General features: G+C 35.7%; 1 protein-coding gene across 2 annotated transcripts in view; it reads right to left on the reverse strand.

Moving 5' to 3' along the window:
• Window positions 1-15298, reverse strand: part of LOC148946207 (meiosis regulator and mRNA stability factor 1-like) — a 344665-nt gene that overhangs the window by 76860 nt on the left and 252507 nt on the right. The window lies entirely within an intron of this gene.

Consider the following 15298-nt stretch of genomic DNA (forward strand, 5'->3'; position numbering starts at 1 on the left):
TATTTTAAACTGTGAATGCAAGAAAATAGTCGATATCATTGTTAAGAATTTTACCACAAAATTCCTCTCTCGAGTAGTTAATATCTTCTAAATTTGGGTTTCTATTAATGCACATTTTGTGCATATCATCAGCACCAGATCTTAGGATTGGAGAAGAGATAGGGCACAAAAGCTGGGTGTAAGAACTAGGTAACCCCAAAGATTTCATATATCTTTAAATTTCATAGAATATAAAAATACATGTTTTTACGAAATTTACGAAAAACTTTGTTTTAAGAAATAGAAAGGGACTTGCATTATTTTTTTTTCAATTATAAAGAATAAACTCGCTCTGCCAGTGGGTCTATCTAATACGAGTAGTTATTAAAATAAAATCAAAACCGAATGATATTTTATAGATGGAGAAATTTGATTATCAGATTCGACTAGTTTTACCTTTTTAAGGTAGTCAATGAGCTCTCCTAATTCCTATTTTATAGCCTAAATTTCCGGGTAATATTTCAGGAGCCACCATATTTTGTATTTCTTTACAAAGTCTGAATAAGGCACTGGAATCAATTTCTACTCTTCCCCTCCCCCATCATAGCATTTTTTTTCTTGAAAACTTTGAGCTAAATTCACAGTACTCATGGAAAGAATAGGCTGTAATGATTAAGCTTTATGCCTATCTGTCCCTATGTATAATTTTTTTTCAATATTTCACATAAATTAAAAAATCTTACGCTTTTAACGAAAAAATTGTGCGAAAAGGAAAATGCTGAATAGAGCCCGTAATTTAATGGCTATAGCTCAGTGTGTAGAAATAAATTGTAAGCATTCCCAAACCTCAGGAATGACATTCAGTGGCACTAAGCCTATGTCCTATGACATAACATCTTTGACAAATATCTAAAAGATGAATTATAGAGCACAAGCCATTAAGGTTCGGTACGTGGAAAGGCTTGATTTCATTGCACATGGGGCCGTTGAAAAGTAAGGTTAATATTTTGTTGTTCCATAGAACTTCAAATCGTAAGCCATAGGGCTTTAAATTTTGGAACCTATAAAACTTTAATCCATGAAACGCAGACTACTTCTATGGAAAATTCCTCCAGATAATTTTCCCCCAGGAAACGTCCCCCTATGGAAAATTCACCACCCGTGATTTAGCAGCGATTGTATTTTTAAATTTAAAAGTATTTGAAAAATTCCCCTCACGGAAAGCCTCCCCATTCTCCTCCGTGGAGAATTTCCACCACCTATTATTAACTATTGTATTTTTAAGTTCAATAGTGTTGTCTCAATTTAAAGTATTTGAAAAAATTCCCTCGGAAAATCCTCCCTTCCGTGGACAATTCCCGCACCGGAGAATTAACCCTGTGGGAAACTCCTCCTCAGTGGAAAATTCCCCCAGCGGGAAACTGCTCCACGGAAAATTCACCCCCAACGATTTCCCCTGGAAAAATAGTATTTTTAAATTTAAATGTATTTGAGTTACTAACTTACCCATTGGGCTTTATTAAATAATTAATATCCAGAAAATGTTTTGACCTTTGAACGGAAGGACCTGTCAAGCGTTTTTGTTGAGGGGTCTATAATTTCAGTCAGCCCAAAAATTATTAAGAGGATCCTGGGGGATATTTATACCTAAAACCTTCACGACAGTGTACTCAACTCTAACTTGAATTTTCTTGGCGATCGGATGAACAGTGTAGTATTGCATACGGGACAGAAAGACACACACACATTCGTTTCTCTTTATATTGATTTGAGGAAAGTTTTTCCACATAAGGAGTTTTTGAAAGAAAAGTGAAGAGCTACATAAAAACGAGAAAAATTATCTGCTCATAAAATTTTATCATAAAGATGAGCAAAAATACAGTAAAGTATCGTTTTAGGCGTAAACCTAACATAAACCACGTTCAATAAATAAATGAAACCCAAAGCGAACAAAAATTGCAATACATAACGAAGTCAAACTTAAAACAAGCAGAAGCTAAGAGGAGTAGGACTGACACCGCCCCCTGTGCCTCGTAAACATCAGAATATAACTTGTACAAACAGTCCTTATTTTAAGCAATGTGTTTTTATGTCTCATACCATAGAACCAAGATCACCATCACAGTCAAGATTACTGAAAAAATGCACGCAGAATGATATGCAATATCTATGCTTAAGTAGGGTAAGATGGTACCATTTCTATGGAAGCTATAGGAAAACAGGTTTTTCTGCTAGGTAAACAATTCTACAGGGGCATTACACCTTTTCAAAGAGGAACGAGTATAACTTGATTGGTGATGAGGATTTGAATAAAATGAATAGTTTTCGTTACAATTGATAATAGTAAGAGAATAGAATTCAAACAGAATAGTTTTTATTTGCGAGGATATTAGTAGAGGAAAAAATGAGTGGTGCATTTACATTATTGGAGATTAATGATGGAGCTGACAAAAGTGATGCACGAGTACCTAATGTGGCTCCGGAAATAACTACTGGCTGTAAACTATGTCTTGAATGGGCCACTATGTATACTAGATATATGATATCATTAAGAAAATTTAAGAAGAAAGAGCAGCTAAGCTTTGATTGAAAAGTGAATATTCTCAATATAAACAAATTTCGATCTAAATTAAATGTCCTATCGAAATGTATTGATGAGAACAAAATGCATCAGTGAATATTATTACTGTAATTATGTTCATTAAAATTGTTTCCAAATCATAGTATTTTTTTCTTTCTATAGTAGATTAGCGTATATTTTTTGGAGTACAAAAAAAAATTCTGGTTAGTCTAAAGTTGGCTGTGAGAGAGTTAGGACTCTAAAAAAAAATGGAAAGATTCAAGAAAGAACAAATCATGAGGAATCTAGTTCTTATGGGAAAATATTGGATTCTAGATGATGATTTTTTAGAGTTGACTATGTAAAGGAAGATATTTTCTCGAGGAATGTTTCTCGATGTAATAAAAACAGATTTTCCGCAGTAAGAGCATTGTTATAAGCTTCGAGAATGTGACCCTAATAAATTTACAAAATTTGTTAATATATTGATCTCGACACGGCAAAATGATATTGGGAATTTGCTTTTAAACATTAGTTTATTAATTTGGAACTTTTTTTTCATGAGACAGATGGTGCTAAAGGATAATTTACTTCTCTCTCTCTATCTCAGACAATTTTTTGTTGTTGCTAGCTCAGATTCATTGTGACAGTTAGAGTATAAAGACATGAAGAAATGTTCCATACATACCTACTATGCATGTACTCAATAGGCCGTTGGTCATCAAGTGAGAATTACACAAGAATTGATGATCATTATGAAAATTGTGGATTATGCAACCCATGTAAATTGCATTGAGGATATGCTGTACAAATTAAAGGTTGTAATTCCTGTCTTGAAGAGGTGTGTGACTCTCATCCTAGAGGTTACCTATGGTACAATTGTCATTATGATAAATGCAAGCAGTGGGAGAGTACATATCCCGGTATGATTGGAAAGAATCATAAGCGTGATTTTAGTGTATTGCTACTAGATTGGTATCGTCGTGGTTTTAGATTGTTCTGGGAGGAGGAACCAGGTCAACGATTCAACTATTTGAACAACAAGAGAACAGGGTTTCTACGTCATTGTTGTGAAGACAATGTGTGTTTTGATTACAAACCCACTGATTTTTATTTGGTAGTGACGGAATGTGATTAGACACTCGAGGACACCGTTTATGAAATTGCTTCAAATACGCAAATTGAAACATGTGAATTCTATAGAATGAATGAGAATAGTATCATTGACTATACAAAGAGATATGACAAGAGTGAAGTCACACTCTACTGTAGAAAATGTGACCCTGACTTTGCAGTATATCAGGATCAGTATACGGTGAATTCAGATAATCTACCTGCACTAGTTGTTGTCGACAAATACCTAGTAGTGGATGAAATCTAAAGAGTAGAAAAAAGTCGTTTTATCGTGTATATAATTTTTTTTTTATTAATAAACAATTCCCCATACATCTTTAGAACATTTTATTCTTAGGGCACTAAAATCAATATTAAATACACTTGTAAGTGTATTCTCCACTAGAAAGTCGTTCAATTAAGGTAAGTCACCGTAGATTTTGAGAAACAGTTTTTAGGTACAGCCACAGTGTATGGATAAAAAAACGAGTAGTGTACGAAAGTCAAATATCTTAGTTGTTAAGATCTGTACTCTTTATTGATTTTGCATAATATTTTTTTCACTACCTTTAATATATCTACTGCTATATGGTGTTTAGAATTTATAAGATAGGCCAAGAGGATAAAAAAATGTAATATTCTTCGCTGTTTGAAAGATAGATAACTAGTAACCTGTCTTCAATGTCAATGGGCTGCAATTAACAATGATTAGGATATTGTTAAAACATGGAATTTTGTCAAAAAAGTTCGAAGGTATGCCCTAGGACATAGACTGGGCCATTCATGGATCCATACTAAATACGTTGCTTATTTGGTTTGTGTTCATGGTGCAAGGTCTAGTAGAACACTGCCGTCGGGTGTGATTTCCCAATAGGTTTCAAATTGGCTCAGTGATATTAGCGTGATACTCTCAGCCAGAGTATCGGCAAATGTACAATCTGAACGTGCATTCTCAGTTCGTAATATACTCATATCCCGTTTGCCCGACAAATCCAAAACAATAACCCCATGATTTTCTTAAAACAACGAATCGGTTAGTCCATTTTGAAATATTTGAGAGTCATGATATAGGTATTGCATATTTAAATCATACAGAGTTCCCCATGATTTTTTGCCAAAAGATATAGTGTAGCGTGGAATACCAGGCACTGTACAAAAAAGGCTGGATAGACCAAAAAAATTAAAATCATGGGGGGATTCAGTCCAGGATCCAACGGCACTGCCACTCTTCACAAAGGCCAAAGCCAATTTTGATGGTATTTTTCCATTTATAAATGATGAATTGCTATAGCTACGAGAACCGGTCGCAATGTGACGTTGATTGGTGATTGTATGGGGGACAAGAAGTTTAATGTTGCTGCCATTGGCTCTTAGCTTTTCCACTGCCAATGCAACAGAGCTCATAACCTGTTGTTTTCGGACGAGGAGATTTACCGATGTTATAATGAAATTTTAATCAGGTGCAGCAGGAAGTGTTTTTCTCAAAATGAAATTCAATGGTGCCATATACAACTTTATGTTTATCTTGACATTGGGGGGGTAGCGATTGGGATATATTGAATATCTCGTGATTTAATTTTCCAACTAGATGATACTCATGGGTCCCTGCAGTAGTCAACTCACCATCAGTATCAACACCTTTTCTATATTCATAACCCAGCAATTGACCTCTCATCTCCTTGTATGCCTTTGGCGTCATCATCATAAATTTTATTTAGCTTTCATACTTGTATAAATTATTGATTGTGCTCACCCATGTTCCATTAATAAATACATTAATTTGTTTTAATATTTTTTTTATAATAATTTTAATAGGATAGACCATCGAATGCATTTGGAGTTATATTATCTGACTTTTTATTCTACAAGAAATTGAGATCAATAAATTTTGAGGATAAATCAAGGAAATAGCCTTAATTGGAAAATATTTGAAAGTGTTTGTGTTATGAGAGAGGTGTTTGGGGGTGAAATTGCTCATAGTAGCTATGTTTGACACTGACACCAACATTTTCAGCATTGCATAGATTCAATGAAGAACTGATTGATGGGTATGATTCCCTGTGGGGGAGATAATTCATCTTAAGAGAAGAAATCCTTCTTTGATCTAAACATATTTTTCTTTTTCTTCTTCTTCTGTTTATTGGACTTCACTGTTTTATTCCTCAAAGTACTTGTTGATGTCCTTTGCTTCCTGCCTGGGTGGAGACTGATGGGTGAATAACGCGAACGCATCCTTTTCAATCTCTATCCATTTTGTCGAGATTTTAATTGTTCACCAAAGGCTCTGGCTGAAGATCTAATATTTCCCTTAACATTGTCCTTGAAATTCTTGCCCGACCCCCATTCCTGTAGTATGGAGGAAGCAAAATATGACGCAGCAGGTACAAGATATTTTCTGTCAAGGGGTAGTGCAGAACGAAATAGCCTATCAAAGCAGCCACCATGACCATAGCCAAAAATTGTAGTATGCCCCTTGTAGTAGTCCAAGACATTGCCTATTTGACGTGACCTCAAAGAACAAACATATCAATTAATATCGGGACAGACAAATGGAATTCTTCTATTATTCATTTTAGGTGATTGTACCGTCGTTGTCGTTGACAATAGGTCGAAAATGACATGTAATAACTGCTAAGCATTTTGTTATCGCTAGAGTATCACCTGATTTCCTACTTAGTTTTAAATGACAGATTTCCAAATACGTAGTGTTTACAGTATCATTCTGAAGATGATTTATATAATAGTGTTGAACATGTTCATGTGTGGTTTTTCATTCAAAAACAAGTTGAAGGGGGACATTTTAAATACCGAATCTCGATGTTTCCGCAAAGGCCGCGTAGAGGTATATGGAAGATTCCAATGCAAAACCTGCTGGATATTCGGCAAGAATAACTTGATCAATCCTGTAACCAACGACAGAATTTGCAGCATGGATCTTATTATGTTTAAGGCCAATAAACTCTTTAAAATTGTCCTTTAGAATAATTTTTTTAGTGGCAACAAGTTGAGCTAGTGTTCATCCAATTATGTTCTAGTTACTGTTAAAAGTCAAAAATACTATTTGGGTAATATGACATTTTTCTGTTTTTTTCATGACAGAAAACCACCACTAGAATATTCAATATATTTAAATATGACATTTGGTTAGTCAATAGATGTAAGTTCTTGAAGCCATTCATAGTCAATAAAGCCCGATCCATTCATATTCCAATAGAATGGTACAAGTTTTATATCATACACACGATCCTTTCTCAGGATGTCATAGGTATTTTTGAAAATACAATCGACAAGAGCCACTTCATACCCACCGTCAAATTTGATGGTAGGGGATAGTTTTGTACAGAAATCACTTGTCCTATTCAAGTCGCTTTAGAGAGGATCACAAACGCTGGAATTGAAAGCTGTACAAAAATTATTTGTCATTGTGAACATCCTCAGCACAAAACCAAGAATAAAAATCAGAGTTGTATCCTAGCAATCGAAAAAGTAACTGTTCCTTACCCCTGCAAGTGCGTGTTTGTAATATCTTTTAAATTTGATAGATTTCAATAGCATTTTTACCTTTTTGTAGTTCATAGTCATAAAAGCCGCCGAGAATCTCTTCATCTCTGGTATCACGCAGGCGATAAGTTATGGGTTTTGTGTCTAGGATTTTTGCCACTTTAAAAAAGTTCAGTGGACCACAAGTAATTCCCCTTTTCAAAAACATTAGTTGTTCTATTAATTCGAACAGTATCACCAACATTGAATTTATTTTTCTTCTTGACATTTGATTCATTGGAATATTGTTTAAGAAAGGTGTCAATTGTATTATGATCCGAATGATGAACTTCCGTTGGTGTAGAGTTGGACAATGATCGATGAGGTCGTTGATTATAAATCAACATGATTTTATCAAGATCATGAATAAAAGTCGATGTATTTTTCAATGTACAATATCTTGAAATTAAAACTAGAATATTTCTTATCAGTCGTTCGGCCAATACGGACTTTATACTACTCTGACGATGATGGAGCAATTTACTATATTTCTCTAGTACTTTTGCAATATGAGGATTAATAAATTCCCAACCGTGCTCCGTTTGAATTTTTTTTATATGAATCCTTTTCGAGAGTACTTTCAATGGCCTTAGCAACTTCAACACTTCTCTTGGATCGTACAAGACTTACATATGCATAGCGACTAAAAACACTGATTGCAAGTAGAATGTACTTGTACGGTGTATTGTGACGTCTTTGAAGCTCATCTAGAGTCAGGAGATCTACTTGCATTATATGCAATGGGTAAAAGGCTTTAGTTTTTTGATAGTCATTGGCATGAAGCCTATGTTTCCCCTACAGAGTCTAACTGTGCCCATTCTTTAGATAGTTTCGTACTCTAAGGTCATGAACACGAGAGAAAATGTACAGAGTTAAGGTGGGCCTTAATCTCCCCACCTCACCAATATAGTTTAATAACAAATTATGAACGTCAGCCAGAGCGAACGTAAACGTATATCGTAATGCTCGCTAAACTTTTATGTACTGGCTGTTGGTGGTGGTGAAGTTGACTTGATACGTATTTGCTTTTGTCTAGCTATCAGTGATGTGCTAGTATTTCCCAAAATTGATTTAAACTCTTCTTCTTCTTCCAGTTCATCTTTTAATGGTGTCAATTTTGATGATGCACTTTCATTTAATTTTTTTTAGAATTTTTTTATTGCCGATAAGACTTATGGTGAAGGTTAATAAATGTAGAAAGTTATATAGACTAGGATCAAATGATAATAGTCCTTTACGATTTGTAACAATGTCATAGATTAAATCAAGTAGATTATAGCTCTTACTTCTAAATATAATCCTTTTCACCTTGGTCTAATCTTGAATAGCACCACTTTCCAAGGGATAAGTAGGAATCGTGTTATTTTTTAAAGTTATTAGATAGGCCATATAATTAAAAATTTAAAAAAAAAATAAAACAAATACTCCTTCTTGAATTGTGTTCCAACAGCAACAGCAGCAGACTCTTGAAAAGATTATCGTTTTTTGGGATCAGCAGCAGTGGGCTTTGATCGAGAGTATTTGTCCACTTGGCGAAGTGAATCTTGAAGTAAAAGCAGCTTCTTATTATCCTAAATAGATTCACTTCTAATGAATTTACTCAAATTTTCCTCAGAGTGTTCGATGGGCAAGAAAGCGAGCTATATTGGAGACTATTTATAGGATCTCGGCATATAGAGAAAACTGTTTTCAATTTCATCACTAATTGCCAGTAAAAGCGTGAAAAAGCTACTTCCTGCCTAAAGAAGTCATGTCCTTTTAAAATTCTGTCCTTTGTTTTTAAAAGCCCATGTACGTACAATGGAACGATTTTGCTTTGCCTGTTGTTCAACTTCTTCTTGTAGTTGAACAGAACCCTCGGTAAAATTTAAAAAAATATAAGATATTAGGTTAATGAAGTCATTCTCAATACCGTGTTTGAGTATGGCTTTTCTAAGCTGAGGTTTTGAAGTGCTTAGAACTGAAAACAAACGTCTATTTTCATGTAGTTTCTTCAGTGTCATGATAGCGACTAATAGGTCTTTTTAGAGTTCACTGGGAGATATGTTGTAATTTCATTGTCAAAAATATATGTGACTACACGTATATCCTCGGATGAATTTTGATTCAGATCCAATAGGATATAACCGTTGAGTTTATTAGTTGCCTGAGTCTATGCTGAGAGCATAAATTTAGGAACACCTTGACAGAATTTCTTTATTGAATGTTATTAGCGAGCTAGAATCACGAACAACTCTGTAGATGATATAGTAGGTACAGATCAAATCATTTGTTCGAATTAAGTAGCCAGGACTAATAATATGCTGCAGAATTTCAGTAACGGAAATATGTTCATGGTGGCAGCAGCCTGTGTACGTTGTTAAAAAAGGTTGAGTATAGTGTTCAATGGATTAGTCCTTGTAGCCAATTTTGAGCAAAGCGATCGGCTCTGGGATTCTGAAATCTTGGAGGATCTTTAGAAACTCCCTCTACATCAATACCATGGTGGCTGCAATTGCAGTTATTTTATCGTATGACTCCTGCCAAATACTATAGATCAATTATATTTTTTTGGGTTTACCGCAAACATGTCATCGCAATATCCAATAATTTCTTTTAAGAACTCGTGTTTGACCGACCTTTAGGGCCCAGACAGACACTATCTAAACGGTGTTTTATATTGATAAATGTTCCCTTCAACAGTTCACCTGGACAACTAACCGTAGACCCTAGTTGTCTAATGACTAAATAATTTCCCGACTAATCTGTTCTTCAAGAAGAAGACGAATAAAGAATCATATTTTTTTTTATTATATACATATAAAAAAGTAACAATACATTGTAAAGAAATACACTTTTTAAAATTTATTTATAATAAAATACATCATTTACATAGGTACACACAGAGAAAAAATACTTTTTTTTGTTTATTTACAGAAAAAAAATACAACATTAAATTAGAGAGAGAACACTTGAAACATTTACAAAAAATCTGCTCTAAGTCCAAAAAAAAGATAACTTTGATATTGTGGCGATGCGCCCCCGCGCTGGCGGCGGCCGGCCCCCCCCCCAGGCAGCGAGGCCCCGCCCCCGGGGCCGCGAGGCCCCGCCCCACGGTTTTTTAGGTAATTATTGACAGGACTTTATTTAAAACGAGCCTTTCCCTGTGGGCAATACATTCGGTCCTGTCTGAAGTTAAATACTGACCAAGGGGGAGGGTAGTCACACCATCTTGACAAACAGAAACCATGTCAGAAATGGTACTTAAGGCTATTTTTTCTACAGTTACAGTAAAGTTCCTGTAGTTGTGGGAACGAATTGCCAACAATTTGGCTCGTGGAATTGCATTTTCAGTAATACAATTCCTATAAATGTCCATGTTGAAATTAGCGCATGGGTACTCCTTTGCAACGTTTCTTGATTTCCTCGTCGTGTGTCTGTATAAAGTACACCTTCGGACCTACAAACGTAACACGAGAAATCAAGTCGCGTACCGGTTCTTTATTTAAAAAAAGAAGAATAATGGGCGCCCGACGTTTTAATATATAATTGTAAAAACCACTACTCCAATTTGTGTAGTACATCCGTGAGCTGATAATTTAACCGTGCGCCAAATCATCAATTAGATTTGGGGTTTTTTACTTTTAACAGTAGAGAATTCGTGTCACCGTAGCAGACCTTTACTTGCCCCTTTTCCGGCCACTGTACCCTCGCCACATTGTAGTAGAATTCCAACATGAGCTTTTTTGAGATCTCCAAGATCGCACTGCCTGCAGCAATATTTTTATTAAAGACAATGCATCTTTTTTTCCTATTCAAAAATACCATGTCCGGACCAATGATTTTAAAGGAAGTGTAATTGGGATTGGCAGTAATTCGAGCACATTGTTCTGGATCGGTCACGACGTCACAGAGATTCCTATTACGGACACTTTCACACTTTTTGCAAAGAGCCAAATTCAAAATGAGTTCATAAATTTCTTTTTCGGCCCTCATCTGTGCTTCTGAACATCTGCAAACAAACTTGTTAAAAAACGTTTTTAAATAGGGTTTTTGACTAAACTGGAGTGATCGGTTAACCTTTGTGATATTGAAACCATTGATACACAATCATTTTAACGCTACATTTTGTACAACTATGTTTTTTTCGGCAGATTATCGTCTTACAGTTTTAGTTTTGAATTCGTTCATTGCACTCTGTCCATATTATATAAACACTTATGTCAGAGGATAGAGGAGTCTTTAGTCTAACGTCTTATGACACACGAAAAAAACCAATATTTTTATGACTCGTGAAGTTCGGCTGGTATCTCTCCATCAATTTCAAAAAACCATCCAACCGGGCCACTCTGCTCACCACTGTTAATGTTGGTGAAGTGGGGATCTTGAGGGTCATTGAACCATTTATAGTTGCTACCGGGTAGCGAATATTTGGACATTGCTGAAGGGTAGAGAGAATTCACATCGAGAAAAACTGCGACTAATTTTGTCCCCGTCTTCTCTCCTGTTGGATCAGTTTCCAAGATACGGTTCCCGTGACAAACAAAACCCCCCTCATTGATCTTTCTATGAACAGGTGCTGGTCAATGTCGGTGATTAGCCCAATTTTTTCCCCACTAATTTTTAGGATAAGGTCCATCACTAGATGAGGCGAAGAAAAATAATAACCCAAATCAAGATTAAATTCATCATAGATTTTGTCCGTATTACTACGTATAATGTCTAACACAGTTAAAACATCGCTCGAGAAATACATCATGCAGTTGTCATAGCCATATTTACACCCTCCTTCTGCCCAATCGTTTGTAGAAAAACTGTATTCATCGGGGATGCACATACGATCATGAAGACTGGCATAAAACGATTCAATAGGGGGAATAGTCTCCTCGGCGAATCTCGACATGGAACAATAATGATCATAAGGATATATGCCCTTGACCGTTAACAAATCATATAAATAATTTAGAAATTGTAGCTTGAGAAGCGGAAAAGCATTGCTACCGGCGTCGTTTTTTTACACTTGAATTAATTCGCTCAATGAGTTGGGGAAAAAACTGTAGGAATCTAAAAAGTGAATTTTATTCGTGTACTCAACGCCGGCCTCAATAAATTTCCACATAAATTCCAAAACAAGCAACTTTTCCGATGATTTAGGTATGATTTTGTACGTAAAGCTGTCTATCACCCATGCATCATCTATTGTTCCATTTCTTTGAAGATGTGCCAATGCAGGTAGCACATACTTTAGATTGTAGTTAGCATTATGTATAAAAACCGGTAGAAAAAGTTGTTGTTTAATTTTTAAATTACATAAATTCTGAGCCCACCCTCGAAAGTTACTTTGTCCCGTTGAATTGGGATCAATAGGGTGGTTATGGTCCTGGACAGCGTCTTTTGGAGCACTGGCAACCACACATACCCAGCAAATTGTCCTTTTTTCCAACGCCAGTTGCTCCTTATCCGACAATGTCATTGGGTAGTTGGTATGACGGAATCGTGCAATTGCCTTGTTTGCCGTTTTTATTAAAGAAACCAATAGCTTTTCCATACTGCCCTCCTCGTCCATAGTAAAAAAAAACTCTTCCAATTGCATTTTATTGTTGCAGTCGCGACGAGCATGCGTATAGGAACACGCAACTAGTTTGAGTTCCTTGACTATATTTGGCCTTGATGGGTCCGATATCTCAACAAGTCTTGTTTCAAATCTAAACACACTTTATCAGATCATAGAAGAGAATTTTGAAAATTTTTAAATTGTAAAATGTCTTTGCCTTCTATCGGCATGTCAAGTATCTTATTTCCGTGAAGATTACAAGGTTCGGTGTGATCTGATAATGTTCGCTCGGATCTGAATGACGAGAAGAACATAGAACAATAAAAGAATTCACCTTTATGAATGCCTCGACAGAAGATTCGACTTATTGCAGTGACGGGGAAAAAATGACCATAAGAATTTACATCTTTAGGAGGTTGGTAAATAATCCATAAAAAATTTTTATAATTATCCACCATCGAGGTCCTCACTGAGTAAAAAAATCCTTTTTTATTCAGCTTTTTTCCCCCATCTAAAAGTTCAGTGTCGTACTGAAGAACAACCACCCCCCCCCCCCCAAGAATTTAATTTTCTTTCTCGAAAATGCGTATTTCTTTAAAGGACACCGGATACTTTCCCTCTAAACAATCAAAATTTACTTTAAAGTAATTTTTTCCACCGTTACGAGTAAGTCTGTCGAGATTTTTCATTGATGAATCATTTTTAAATGTCTTATGAGCTGCCGTTAAAAATGCGTACTTAAAGCATTGCAGCCCTGTTTCAAACTTGAAACCCTGAACTCCTTTGGTAGCCGACAAATCTGGGTGACATTTTATTCATAAAGCAGCCCCCGTTCCCAATCCAATAAAGTTGTTTTTAAATCTAATGAGATTAAAATACATGTGTTCAATGGATAAAATTGTTGATCCACTACCCCGCTCATTAAAAGTGTCCAAAGTTGAAATTAGTTTATTCACCCAGTTGAAAAAGTTGTCTTCAAATTCGTTTAGACCTGGGTAAAAAGTCTGGTTGCCTGTTGAAAAATGAAAATAAAAAATATCCCTAGATGTTCCCTCTTGTAAGTAAACTTTTTGATTTACCGATGCTTTAATTCCCCCCCGACCTCCCCAAATCTGAATCTAAATGTCACCTTGTGCTCGAATTTTGTCGATATAGCCGTGGATATCTTTCACAAGGTCAGTTAAAATAATGCCCGCGTTTTCCTCAGGGAAGCTAAAATCTACCCTATATGTTTGTAAATGGCCTAGAGCAGACTCTAACAAATAAAAATCAGGTATTTCCGAGGACATAGCACTATTTTTGTGTCCTGACCCTGTTTGGACAGGACACAGTTCACTAATATTAAAGCTTCTATTATATATGTATTCAAACAAATCAGCTGCGGTTTCATTACTACTACTACCTCACCAATGAAGTGAAATGGTGGAGAAGAGTGACATGAATGTGTCACTCACACCACCACTCCTTGCCTGCTCAATCATTGTGGAGGGATATTATATGGGGCAGTTTCCTAAAACATGTACAAATTTTTAGGAGGACAGACAGTTGATCTAGATTTACCTTTCCACTGGTTAAATTTTACTGTGACAACTCAGTTGGGAAGCAATATCAATATAACATATCTTTAAAATCATGAGTCTGTGTATATCTCTCGAGTAATCGAGAATTACAAAATCAACAGATGTCTTCTATTTTATCAATTATACTCAAAACAGGGGGGAGGAACCTTCCATGCCACTCCAAATCCTCTAGAAGCAGTGTAGGTTCATCCCTGAACTCTGCTGGTGGTGACAGAATTGATTCTGTAAATACACTGGCTTCATCACCCAATGGTGTCGATGGTCTATATCTTTAATCTGTAGAAAAAAAAGTTTTATTTTTTATGTAAAATAACCATTATTTTTTTATATAGTTAATAAACTTTGTCAATTTCTCAGAGTCATTGTCCCACCACCACCTGAACAATTAAAAGAAGAAAAAAAAGTTACATTGCCATATGTCTTTCATAATGTCAACTGAACATGTTAAGAAATATATATTGTTCTAGTTAGGGAAATATAGTCTTTTTCTTAGATGGTATATTAGAACAAGAGAATGATAAAAAAAACTAATGGTTTTATTCCAAAAATTTTTTAGAATAAAAATGCAAAATATGGGTACAATTCTAGTGCTTGACCCTCTTCAATATAACTCTCAATGAAACTCGACCATCGTTCAACTGACGCGGTATGCTGTATGAACACTTGCTCCTCAGCTTCGGTTAATGGACACGAGTCCCATATGTCGGCAGTTGGTGGTATTACTTCCTCAATAATCCGAATTCTTCTATGTCTTTTGCCAACGGATTTGTTTGAAGTTGTGGATGTAGTTGACCTGGGCTAAAAAAATGATTGTAAGAGAGAAGAACTTTTTTTTTCTCCATCCATATCAACAATTAAAGTGCAATTAAAATGTTGGATGATCCTTTTTAGAGCCCCCCCCATCCTCCCCCTCCCCTGGGAGGACCCTTGGGAACCGGGAGCTTCCTTCGAGGTAGGAGGATCGATGCCCTTTCGAGTTGGGATATCAGACTT

Source organism: Artemia sp. Qi Xiang Cuo, chromosome 12 (assembly GCF_049724085.1).
Source record: "Artemia sp. Qi Xiang Cuo chromosome 12, ASM4972408v1, whole genome shotgun sequence".
Lineage (NCBI taxonomy): Eukaryota > Metazoa > Arthropoda > Branchiopoda > Anostraca > Artemiidae > Artemia > Artemia sp. Qi Xiang Cuo.